This window comes from Triticum aestivum, chromosome 7B, assembly GCF_018294505.1.
Source record: "Triticum aestivum cultivar Chinese Spring chromosome 7B, IWGSC CS RefSeq v2.1, whole genome shotgun sequence".
Lineage (NCBI taxonomy): Eukaryota > Viridiplantae > Streptophyta > Magnoliopsida > Poales > Poaceae > Triticum > Triticum aestivum.
The window spans coordinates 294,595,779-294,607,615 of record NC_057813.1 but is presented as its reverse complement, the minus strand read 5'-3'; positions in this window follow the sequence as shown (position 1 = coordinate 294,607,615).

Genomic DNA, 11,837 nt, shown 5'->3' with positions numbered 1-11,837 from the left:
TCGGTAGACGACGTGGTGAGTACCCCCTAGTCCAGGACACCGTCAGTAGCCCCCTGAACCGGTCTTCAAGTTGGGGACGCTCCTCGATTCTTCCGAACTGTTCTTCATCTTCGGCCGTCGGTCTTGAAAATTGGTTCAACAAATCTTCTCATCTTTGATCTTGAGGATCGCCGAGGTGACTCCGAAGAGTTTACACATCGGGTATCCGATGATCCCCTTTACGTTTCGGGCCTTTATGAATGCCTTGTTATTTTTATGCCATACCTCGGGTTTGAAGTCGTTCCTGAGCGGCAACGTCCTCTTGCGTCCGAGCTCCAACGCCGGACTGCATTCGACGTATCTTTAGCAGCTGAGCACCAACGCCAGACAGCTTCCATGCTCCAACGGCGGAATGTATCCGAGCTCCAACGCCGGACTGCTTCCGAGCTCCAACGCCGAAATGTATCCGAGCTCCAACGCCGGAGTATGTCCAAGCTCCAACGCAGGACTATATTCGACGTGTCATAGATCACCTTGGTTCAAAAAAGTTGAAGGAGTTTAGCCAAGCTTAATGCCGGAAATGTCCTCTACCGAGCCAGGCATTCGAGCTTTGTGCCGGACTGCTTCCGGGGTGTGTATTGTAGTCGAGCACCAACGTCGGACTGTATTCGAGGTGGTGCACCACCTTGGCTATGGGCTGATTTTTCTGAATTTAATTTCGAATTATGCAATGTAATCTCTGCCGAGATGTATAGCCAGTAGCCCTCAAGGTGCGTGTTGGCCTAATATCCGGGATGCACCTGAAGGAAAAACTCAAACCGCTGACCCTAGTAGCCCCTGAGACTCAGGTGAATTCATAAAATCAGCCTGAGGATCAATTCCCAACTCGGTAGCATACTTAGGAATAGAAATGTGGTGTGCGAAGTCCTCGAGACTCAGGTTGGGTGCGGCCGACCAACCTGAGGATAATAATCTCCTCGACAACTATATTGCATTTTAAATTTTCTGCATTGGATTGTCAATGCAGTAGCCCCCGAGACACTGGTCGGGTGGCAACACCAGATTAGGGGATCGATGTGCCCTTTTAATATTTGTAAATAATAAGCCCGAAGCCCAGTATCCCCCGAGCCTTAATGCGGGCACGGGAGGCCGAATTACGTCATTAATGCTCGGATCCGCATTGTACAAAACTTTGTTGGCCGACCATCGGCTTCGACCTCCTCGGCTAGCAGCCGAGGGGTGTTTTTCCTACTTTATAAAGCCTTTATAAGGGCAAAGATTTATGGAAAACAAGGCAATCCGGCCATACAGTTTTAGAAACAAAGGTACACACAGAGACATATTATATTATTGTTTCACATAAGAAACATCGTCCAATGAAAATAGTCCCGCTATCGGTTCCTTTCTTTGGGTTGTCATGCTAAGCATGATCATGAAACCTCAGCTCCAATCAATGTGGGAGGAAAATACTGAGGATTTAGTTCGGGGAAATTTTCCAAACTCTGTGGTCTAAATGAACCCAAATTTTCACTTCTGTTGCAACCGTTTATATTCTAATAGTGGCCCATCATCGACTTCTACCCCCTTGTAGATTCTACAAGGGTGTTTCCGAAATAACAAAACAACCGTTAGCCCGAAGGTGGTTCTGTTGGCGGAAATGAGCCAATCAGATATGTGGCTTTATACCTTTCACTTAGTCATAGGAGCTTAAAGTTGGGAGGCCAGCAAGTAGCCCCCCGTTTTGTGTTCGGCGACAGCCGAGGTCAAGCCGTAAACACTTTAGCCAATGTTATGAACGGCCCGTCATTTAATATAGTCATCAGACCGCTGACCAGTTTATGCTTACTGTGACAGTCAGTTTTCGGCTTTCTCCACTGCGGTGCTTAACCATGCCAGCTGGAAGCACAATCGCAGTGGTTCTCCCTTTGCATAGCTAGACGAAGAAAGCGGAACATAGGAGGCAAGCACAGGAGCCGAGCAACCCAACTATTGACCGAAGACACAATTCGAAACTGATGCATATGTAACAATATCCGAGAATTTTTGCCGAATCTTTAAAGGTGTCCGGCGTTGCACTCCGAGACTTATGCGGAAAAAACATAAATAGGTGAAAAGTGCCATAGGATTGGAAAGCCAAAAAAACGTCAGGAAAAACTCGACATCTGAACTAGATCATTTGTTCGGTGCCAATCAGAAAATTGGTCTTAGAAAAAAAATTGTGCTTCTGTCGTGCTTTAACAAGACACATCCTATCTCAAGACTTCAAGTGGGTCAGCCTACGGCAGCAACCTCCTATCCCGAAGGCGGAGTACTTCTCGTTAGGCCAGTTTAACAAACTTTAGCGGCTTTGAGAGAGAAATTAGGCTCCCCGGCTATTGACCACACACTCGCGTCGAAAAAAGGAGTGATAGAAAAAAGACATTGCAACGACTAAGAAGAAGAACACTTACTATAAAACAGCTCACATAAATTTAAGAGCCCCCGAGTGACTTGGGTAAAAGAATTTTATTTATAATGATTGTATGTACCAAAGTACTTATATCATATATGTGTTCAACTGAACTTTAAACGCGTCTTAACCGACCGTCGACTTCTCCCTCTTTGGCCAAGGGCCGAAAAGTGTTATGTACTTCACTTGTCGAGAATATCAATGGTGTTTCTGATAACCAGGCGATCAGGCCATAGGGCTGTAACAGATAAAGCGCGCTCAGGGAACTTATGCTATATTACTGACGAAGTGTAAGAAGCATCTTCGAAGAAGATAGTACCCCCACCGATACCTTTCTTCGGTTGCTCATTTCTACTATGAGACTTGTGCAATAGATTTTTTGTACTCATCAGTTCCGTTGTGTGCCGTCCATAATTGAAAACAATAAGAGTGCTAGCTTTCGGCTTCGCCCAGTCTCAGGTCCTGCTCGGATGACCCGATCGTGACAATCGTAGAGGTGCTCCCTTTACTCCCTAGCCGAACAATCGGGAACGTAGGGGTAAACACAGGACCAAGGCAACCAGCTTGCAAATCGCTTAAGTCAACATGGTGCATATTGTGGCGTAATACACGAACTAGGAACGAAGTTGTACAAGTATAATCATTTTCAAGATGTCACATCCCTAGTCCTGGCATGCACTAGGCTAGCCCTTTATGTATGCATCATGTTTAATTTTTTCAAATGAACTTGAAATGGGGATTGTCCAAACCCTAGCATTAAAGGAATTCACTAGTTTCACCTAAAATATTTTCAGTAAGTCCAAATGGCTTTCAAAAATGTTCATCATTTCAGGATAATGCTATAAACCATAACCAGAGGTGTTGCACATTTTTCCATGACATATTTGGTCACTAAATTAAATCATACAGTATTTGCAATTGGGCATTTAAATGATATATATTATTTAAGTGCTCAATTAATTCTGAACTTAAGTGTGGGCTGTTAGGAATAAACCCAATAGAGCCCACAATTATTTGCAGGATTTTTGGAAACATTTTAGTATTTGTAATAAAGCCCAACATGTACAGAAAAATAGAAAACAGAGTTTAATAGAAAACAACAGAGAGAGAGAGAGAGAGAGAGAGAGAGAGAGAGAGATACTACCTGGGCCACTTACCTGTGCGGCCCAGGAGCCGGCCTAGCCCACCTGGCCGTTGCCAGCCATCTCCCACCTCTGCTAGTAGGCAGAGGCAGAGACAACGCACGGGCGCGCGCGAGCGCCACGCCACCAGGCCGCCTGCCTGCGTCCGAGGACATTGCGACGTCACGTATCCCCTCCTCGGTACCGTCCCAATCCGTCCGACTCGCCCACTCCATCCCCTGTTCTCTCCCTTGCCGCTGCACCGCCACACCCGAGCGCCACTGTCGCCGTCGCTCACCATCGCCATGGCCACAACCACTCCCTCGCTCCCTCTCCGTCCCAGTCGTCTCCGCCTCACCGTCTTCATCCTCTCCACCGAGTCACGCGGCGCCAGAAGTTCTGCTACACCGCCACCGCCGCCGTTTCCCTCGTCGGCCACCGAAGATCGTCGTCGTTGATTCGCCGCCCCGAGCGCCTCCCCAAGCCCACGGAGCTGCTCTTCGACCTCCCAGTGAGCTCCTTCACCGTCTCCCCATATCCCCGTGGCATGTAGCTCACCGTAGCATCTCCCTCTACCATGGTCGTGAGCTTCACGCCGCCGGCGAAGTCGTCACCATGGCTTGAGCAAGCTCAGCTTGCCCCTGAGCACGTCATCGTGCTCGTGCTGCTCCCAGGAGCCGATCTAGCCTACCCGTTCATCTGACCGTGCACCACAACGCCGATTCGAAGCACTCCCGAACTCCGGCCGCCGCGCAAGTCGCTGCCACCGTCGACTTAGGCCACCGGAGCCGCCGCTGCGTGCACCACTCGACGCGGACGAGCCTCCCTGTCGCGTAGATGCCCTCCGCCGGCCATTTGGTCGCCGGAGGAGGAATCCCGAGCCCCTCCACCGTCTCCGGCCTTGCCAGCGACGAGCCCCGGGTCAACTCCGGCGAGTTTGACCCGGGTTGACCCAGTTTGACTCCCCTAAAGCCATTGACATGCGGGCCCTGCCCGGCTAATTAAGTTAGGTTAGTATTAACTAAGCTAGGTTAGTTTAGTTAGACACTGACACTCGGGACCCACCGGTCAGTTTGACCTGGGCCGCCCGTTGACCTGCTGACGTCAATAATACGTCATGCTGACGTAGTAATTGTTTCTGGGATTTTAATAAATCAGAAATGATTTATTATTTTCAAAAAATACTCAAAACTTCTAAAAATCATATAACATCAACCGTAACTCCAAATGAAATAATTTATATATGAAAAATGATCAAAAAAATCCAAAGAATCTAATTATGGAATTTTCATGCATGTTTGAGCAACCTAAAGCTACTGTATATGAAAATTTGAATTAATGGCATTTGAAATGTCACATATGGAGTTTGAATTTGGATCTTAGATTCAAACCAACTCCATTTAACGTGCTGCTAGTTGCATTAGCTCAAACCACAGTATATTGCCATGTCATGACCATGCATCATATTGTGCATTGCATTGATTATGTTTCTTCTTTGTTTGTCGGTGCTTGTCCCCTCTCAGTAGACGTGTACCGACAATGTGATCGATGACACCGATGAAGAACTATACTATCTTCAGAAGTGCCAGGCAAGCAAAACCCCCTTGTTCATTCCGATACAAACCCACTCTCTCACTCTGCTCTCTTTTACTGCATTAGGACAACAACGATTCAACTATTACATGCTGCGGTAGTTGAACCCCTTTCCTCTGCATGACCTGTCATTGCCACAGTAAATAGATGAAACCCACTAGCATGAGTAGGAGTTGTTTGAGCCCTGATGTGCCTACTCATTCATGCTTGTTTTTCATGCCTGCTATTGCTTAGAGTTGTGTCAGGTATGATTCATCGGGGATGAATTGGAATGTGGTGAACATGTCCTACTGTTGAGAGCTATGTGTGTGAACACGATTTGGTAAAGGTAGCGGTGAGAGGCCATGTAGGAGTACATGGTGGGTTGTCTCATTGAAGCCGTCCTCAGGAACTGAGTTCTGTGTTTGTGATCCATGAACAGTTACTACCACACATTGGGTTCCGGTAACTCGACCCCTCTCGACTTATTAATCAACATGATCTCTGTCCAGGAGTTGCAACTAGTTTCTAGTGTTTGTAGGTAGTGTTAGTAGTCTACCAAGTGGGACACGGTACAGGTGGGCTTGGTACATACTAGGCACAATGGCACGGTGTACCAAGTGGCACCCGGATGGTGGGCTTGGGAACCCTGCTAACATCGTTTGGGGCCGTGAGCGACACCCCGGCCGGATCTCTTTGCGGATGGAACCCGAATAGGCGATAAACCTGGATGAGAGACTTGTGTGGTTAGTCAGGTCGTGGCCGACACCCTCGCTGGGCTACCACTTGAAGGTTGCCGAGTACATGTCGTGTAAACGGCAGTAAGTGGTGAGAGCGTGTGTGAAGAAGTACACCCCTGCAGGGTTAACATTATCTATTCGAATAGCCGTGTCCGCGGTAAAGGACTTCTGGGTTGCCTATACAGTTCATAGACAAGTGAAAGTGGATACTCTAAAATACGCAAGATTAGCGTGAGTGCTATGGATGGCGTTCTCACAGGGAGACGGGAGCGGATCCATAGTGGTGTATCGATGTGGTGAATATGTGGACTCGTGTGCGCCACCTCAAAGAGTTACTTGCAATCATATTGCAGGATAGCCACCGAGTCAAAGCTGGCTTGCTGCGGTTAAACTCCACCACCCCCTTTGTTCATAATGATGCATATGTAGATAGCTCTGATGTAAGGCTTGCTGTGTACATTTTTACTCACGCTTTCCTATTTTATGTTTTTGCAGAGAGACTTTAGTCTCGATAGTAGTTCCGTGTGGACTTCGACGTTTAGCTTGTTACCTCAGCTACGATCTTGTGCCCTCGACAGGATCTGGTAGATAGTCAGGCTTCTCAGCCTTTTTCATTTGTAGATGTCTGTACTCAGACATGTTAAGCTTCCGCTTGTGCTTTGACTTGTATGCTCTAAATGTTGGGTCATGAGACTCATGTTTGTAATATCTCGCTCCTCGGAGCCTATTGAATAAAATACTTGAGTCGTAGAGTCATGTTGTGATGCCATGTTGTATTTGCACATATCGGGCATATTGTGTGTATGTTATTGAAATGCTTGGTATGTGTGGGATCTGACTATCTAGTTGTTTATCCTTGGTATCCTCTTACCGGGAAATGTCTCCTAGTGCTTCCACTGAGCCCTGGTAGCTTGCTACTGCTCCGGTACACTTAGGCTGGCCGGCATGTGTCCTTCTTCTTTCCTGTGTCTGTCCCTTCGGGGAAATGTCACGCGGTGTCTACTGAAGTCCTGTTATCCTGCTACAGCCTGGTTTACCGGAGTCCTGCTAGCCTAGCTGCTATAGCCCGGATTCACTCGCTGATGACCGACACGTTCGTTGTTGGGTCATGTATGCCTGTCCCTGTAAGTTAGTGCCACTTTGGGTTCATGACTAGCCATGTCAGCCCGGGTTCTTTGTCATATGGATGCTAGCGGCACTATCATATACGTGAGCCAAAAGGCGCAAACGGTCCCGGGCCAGGTAAGGTGGCACCTGTGGGAATACCATGTGTGAGGTCGCAAAGTGATATGATGTGTTACATGCTAGATCGGTGTGACTTAGGATCGGGGTCCTGACAGCTTTGGTATCAGAGCTAGACTACCTGTGGGATTACCAAGCCAAACTGGTCGAAGTTGAGTCTAGAAATTCTTTAGTTATGTAGGGGAATTGATTGTAGGTGGGAACGTAAGGCTCTTTTTACTCCTTATACCTTATGCCCTTCTGATCTGAGTCAACCTCTCTCTTCTACGAGGATTAAGAACTAGGCTTCCCATCTTTCTATCAGGATCACGTGTTAGTAATCCGTAGACCTATAGGAGTGATGGTTCTATACTTGAGTTCAGCTCCTACTATCTTCTGTATGTTCATAGTTGATCTCAGAACCTTGATATTATGATCATCGAGTGGTTATGCCACCATTTTTGTAGCATGTCTCAAATCTTTTCGAGCATTTACAGTCGTTATGCTGTCCGAGTCATCCCAGGTTTCTAAACAATCTGATGCACTTGCAAAATCCTTTCCCTCAGGTTTCAATGTTCTTCTACGCCAGGTTAATCACACTAATTGCTGAGTTGAGGTACTCTATTGCCTCGACATATATGTTGGAGTTTTTATTATGACCCTAGGTGTCTTAGGGGATCATCTAGTAGTCTAGCCATGTTTTGTGATCCTAGTGTGATGATTCTGGCCATCATTCTCGAAAGCATCCCGGTGTGCCATTTAGTTAGTAAACATTCTATTCCTGGGTCTTGAACCCGAGATTCACCCTACTTACTTCATGTTAATACTAATTGCTAGATCCCTTATGTTATTAGTAACCTTTCTGTTAGTCCTCGAGGTCCGTGGTATTTCCTTCTTCCAAATACTATGAACTGTTTATGGCAGCAGTTCCTCGCAGAACCGAAAGATCACAACCAGAGTGCTCTTGACGAGTTCTCGATTCTATGTCGTGACTCTGCCAGATCTACCTTCTTTGCACGGGTTATCCGGAAGAAACCTGTTGAACTTGGTTCGACATACTAATCTATGCATCCACAACTCAGAAAGTCATATGTTCCTTGAGCGTCTCTCCTTAGTTATATTCTGACCCCCGTCTATCGATTGATAGTCAAGAGTATGCGTGCATTTGTTTATCGATGCCTATTACTCTTGTAGTCCGTCAAGCCATTCTATTCCAGAATGACTAGGAGAAACAAACTCCAGTACCTCATCCATATCCAGGATTGGGTCAAAGCAGATGTGCTCCACAGATCAAATACTAATCCAGCTTTTGTTTTGCTCCACCTTGGAGTATTACCATCTTTATATCAAGAATATCATGGGAATTACACACCATCCTATGAACTCTTGATACAGTGATACTCTCTCCATCATTATTCATGTCTCGGTTCCCGTGTTGTTGCAACCGGAATGTCGACAAGTGAATCATGATGTGTGAAATCTATACTCCTAGCAACTCTGTTGCTTGGTAGTTAAATGGACAATAACCTCATTCTTAGCGTGTTGATTTTTGGATCATCACCCTAAGGTTGATCGTGCTACCTAGTCCTTATTCCGGGTGCACTCCTCAATCAATGAGTCGGGATCGTATCGGTTCCTTGCTAATTTGATCATATCATCTTGCCCTGAAAAGCAAGATCGTTCTCGAGCTTAGTAACATATAGGTGGTTAGTGATTTTCCGAATATCTTCTCGGAAGTATCACCAGGTTGTCACCTGACCGCTATGTTGAGTTTGTGATCAAGTTGGTCTTCGAAACCACCCTTTCTCCAAGAATCTGTGTTGGACACCCTGAGCCAGTTGGTTAAGCTAAACAACAACTTGGAGAGTTGGAGGATAAAAGCTTACCTGACTTAGTTCATTTCAAAGGTATATCCTTTGTATGTGTGTGTTGAAGAAAGTTGATATTTTCATCGACTGACCCTCGTGATCAGTTAATGGACCTATCATCTTGTCCAACCTTTGATTTGGGTGTGGGCTATCCTCAAATCAAGTCAGAACCAACGATGCTCGTAATGCTGTCTTATTCGTGGTTGAACCCTCGAGCATACACCATTACATCTTTTGGTCTGACCAATACTATCACATTGTTCACACAATGGCGGAAATCCAGTGATATGGAAATTTCGATGAATTGTTGTTGAGCCCATCGGCAACATTCCTATCTTCTCCATGATTGTGTTGAACATCCAGTTAGGGTTGGAAACTTTTATATGCATTATCTTCATGACCCGCTCATGAAGCCTATGTTCGGCTGAAAGAAGTGACTTCCTCTAATTCATGTGCAATTGGTGCAAGTTGCCGCCGTGCATTCGAGAAAGTCGGTGTTGCTTCCTTTGGAATCATTCCAAATCAGTCATGCATACGTGTGAAGTATTATGTGGTTTGGACACTTGCAACCTTCATCCTACATGTGTTCCTAGCACACCAAGCCACTGATTGATTTGTTCAAGGAGAAGGAGTTCCTTTTTAAGAGCTAACCCGAGCTTAATCAAGGACTCCGTTATCCGCAATAATGGTTCCTAACCAAAACTCGGTAGTGTTTTATTATAAGACTACTACGTGGTCATGCTTGTCTGGGACAGCGTGTTCACATGTATGTAGCAGAACCAGCTCATGTTTTGGAGCTTGCTATCGTAGTTTATTCCCGAGAATCTCACAACGTCATCTCGTCGATTTGTGTTGCAAACTTTCATTTTTCCTTCTAGACTTGATGTGTCTGGAATATCCTGACACCAACCAGATTTGAATCTCAGGCAGATATGACGGTTGGAACATTTCCCAAGAACTATAATATTGGCCTCTCCGTAACGGGTAAGTGGATGTCGTGGCCAACACACCCAGCCGGAAGACCTATTATTGTAGTATCTTGATTGAAGAAGTTGGCCACCTTCCCATAAGGAATTTGCAGGATTTACTTCCGTAGTTATTTCTTATGGATTCTTGAGCTTCCGAAGTCCTACCTATTACTTGATGTTCCGGATACCAAGCTATTTCAATAAATGGGTATGCTAGCACATAAAGGAGAACATTAGAAGCGGAGTGCTAAACGTCTCTCGGTCGATCATCCAGATTTTGTTTCCTTGGCCCCGCCAAGGTGAAATCTGAGGCGGTGTTATCTTCCTTTGCATCTACATCTCTTCCACCGGTATTCTTCACGGTAGTACATTGTGTTGCCAGGATCCTTGACACGGATATTGGTAAAACCTTGATGAATATGGAAATGCCCAAGTTCTTGAGAGCACTCACTAGCACTAGGTGTTATCATCGGCACTAACTGGGATTACTCTCAGTTTCCTCAGTTATGCTACAACTTTTCAAATAGTGTACTCACTCTCCACTGTTGAGCTTCTCCCCAGTTACTAAAATCATCCCTTGTGTTGTTTTTAACAAGGTAATCCACATCATCCATTCTAATCCAGGTATTCCTTTCTACCGAACCCCTCCAAACGATCGCTCGAGAATTGCCTTAGGCTGCTATAAAGAGTTTCAATGATCTCTATTTCAAAGGAAATTCTTTTTGCCACTTAAGGGATGATTCCACAAGTCACCTCTTCCAAAATGTCTCGTTATGGTATCATGGCAATTCAACTCCTCGCTATGTTGACAACCATTCACCACCCTCTTAAGTGTGGAATTGTTGTCTACCTAGTGAACCTTCGTCATCTGTTCCACTCCATCCATTTGGATGAATGCTTCGTATCTCAGCTCGAGAGATGTTCTTACCTCTCACTCCATGAGTCGATCTTGAGTGCTCGATCTTTGAGGAGATCAATTCATGTAGAGTTTCTCTCTGTCGTCACCATGTTGGATGAAGATCTCGAAAGCAAAGACGTCAAGATCAATTTGAATCAGTGAACCAACATCTTCGAGAAGGGCAGTTGAATCCTGAAGATCGTGATAGTTTTGTGACCCCCTTTCCTCTTACCTCACATCTTGAATCTCGGGACGAGATTCTTGTCTAGTGGGGGCGAGTTGTCACATCCCTAGTCCTGGCATGCACTAGGCTAGCCCTTTATGTGTGCATCATGTTTAATTTTTTCAAATGAACTTGAAATGGGGATTCTCCAAACCCTAGCATTAAAGGAATTCACTAGTTCCACCTAAAATATTTTCAGTAAGTCCAAATGGCTTTCAAAAATGTTCATCATTTCTGGATAATGCTATAAACCATAACCAGAGGTGTTGCACATTTTTCCATGACATATTTGGTCACTGAATTAAATCATACAGTATTTGCAATTGGGCATTTAAATGATATATATTATTTAAGTGCTTAATTAATTCTGAACTTAAGTGTGGGCTGTTAGGAATAAACCCAATAGAGCCCACAATTATTTGCAGGATTTTTGTAAACATTTTATTATTTTTAATAAAGCCCAAATGTACAGAAAAATAGAAAATAGAGTTTAATAGAAAACAACAGAGAGAGAGATAGTACCTGGGCCACTTACCCGTGCGGCCTAGGAGCCGGCCTAGCCCACCTGGCCGTTGCCAGTCGTCTCCCACCTCTGCCAGTAGGCAGAGGCAGAGACAACGCACGGGCGCGCGCGAGTGCCACGCCACTAGGCTGCCTGCCTACGTCCGAGGATAGCGCGACGCCGCGAATCCCCTCCTCGGTACCGTCCCAATCCGTCTGACTCGCTCACTCGATCCCCTATTCTCTCCCTCGCCTCTGCACCGCCACACCCCGAGCGCCACCGTCGCAGTCCTCACC